General features: G+C 38.9%; 1 pseudogene; it reads right to left on the bottom strand.

The window, feature by feature from the left end:
• Positions 1–267: 267 nt before the first annotated feature.
• LOC148585758 (uncharacterized) lies at positions 268–1,305 on the bottom strand (annotated as a pseudogene).
• Positions 1,306–1,520: the final 215 nt, after the last annotated feature.

Below are 1,520 nucleotides of genomic sequence, written 5' to 3'. Positions count from 1 at the left end.
TATATCTAAGATTTTAACTGTGAGAACTTCATATTAATATTGATAAACATGGAAGTATGTTGTTATGATTCGGTGAGTGTGAATTCTCAAATCTTAGTAGTTTATCTCTTAGTTTATTTTAATTCATTTATGTTTTGTCTTTTAATTTTTAAAATCAAAATTCAAAATCCTTTTGGAGCTAGGTTATGATTTAATTGGTTTAGATATAAATTGCTCTTTCAATAATACAATTCCCTGTGGGTAAGTGGAAGATGGCTGCTTGGTAGACTATACTTGATTATTCAGTCTTGGGGCTGAATTTCCTGAAGCTTGAGCTCTCCATGAGAAGTTAGGATGATTTCTCCATCCTGGGTTGTAAGAATTGGAGTATGGATCATTACCCGATCTTGAGAATGCTGCATTTACCTGTTCATTAAAGATGTCAGAAAACTGTCCAGGAGTAGGACAATCATTCCTATGATGCATAGGACTAGAGCAAAATGAACATGGGTCGTCTTGTGTGTCCATGTGAGAAGCGTTAGTAGGAGCAAAACCAGCAACCATCATTTGATCTAATTTCCTAGTTAGAGCATCTACAACTTTGGTAGCCACATCCAAGGAACGTCTTGCTTCAAAAAGACTTTCGGTCTTTGGTGCTTTGGGTGCAAGTGCCCTACTTCTAGTTGAAGCATGCTGTACATAATTATTACTAAGGTTTTCAAACAAAGTTCATGCTTCATCCTCACTCTTCATCATAAAAGTCCCTCCACATAAAGCATCCACCATTTGTCTATGAGGCTCAGTCAAGCCATCATAGAAGCATTGCACTAGCTGCCATTTCGGGACAGCGTGGTGTGGGCATGACCTAAGAAGGTCTTTCAGTCTCTCCCAAATCTCATGAATTTGTTCACCATCATATTGAGAGATGCTAACAATAGCTCTCCGAATATCATTGGTTTTTCCGATGGGGAAGTACTTCTTAAGAAATTCTTGTTGCAATTGAGCCCAAGAAGTGATGGAGTTGGGTGCTAGGGAATTAAACCAATGCTTGGCTCTTTCCTTGAGGGTGAAAGGAAAGAGACGCATCCTTAGGGCATCCTCGGTGAATCCATGCAATGTAATGGTAGAAAATTTTTCTAGGCATTCACCGAGGAGGTCGTAAGGATTTTCGTTATTTAGCCCTAGAAAAGATAGTAAACTTTGAATAGTGCGGCGCTTAATTTCATAGTGAGCTGCCGTAATATCTAGCAGCTGGAGACATGAGGAGAAAGTGTACATGGTAGGGAAATAGTGATCTTTGAGAGCCATGGGGTGTCCTTCAGCCATGGTCTTAGTGGGACGCTCTCTTAGCAAATTAGAGTTTATTTCGGACCTAAGTTATCTAAGAATGCGTTCAATGTTAGGGTCGCAACTCGCAAGAGATTAATATAAGGAACGATGACACAACATAAACTAAAAGAAACAAAAATAAAAGCTCACAAAAGGCCTAGAGATTGTAGCCTTGGAATGCTGGAAATTCAGAGTCTTCAATTTCTGAAATT

Source organism: Corylus avellana, chromosome 5, assembly GCF_965113065.1.
Source record: "Corylus avellana chromosome 5, dhCorAvel1.hap1.2, whole genome shotgun sequence".
Lineage (NCBI taxonomy): Eukaryota > Viridiplantae > Streptophyta > Magnoliopsida > Fagales > Betulaceae > Corylus > Corylus avellana.
The sequence above is the reverse complement of the archived record's forward strand: the minus strand, read 5'-3'. Positions and strand labels throughout refer to the sequence as shown.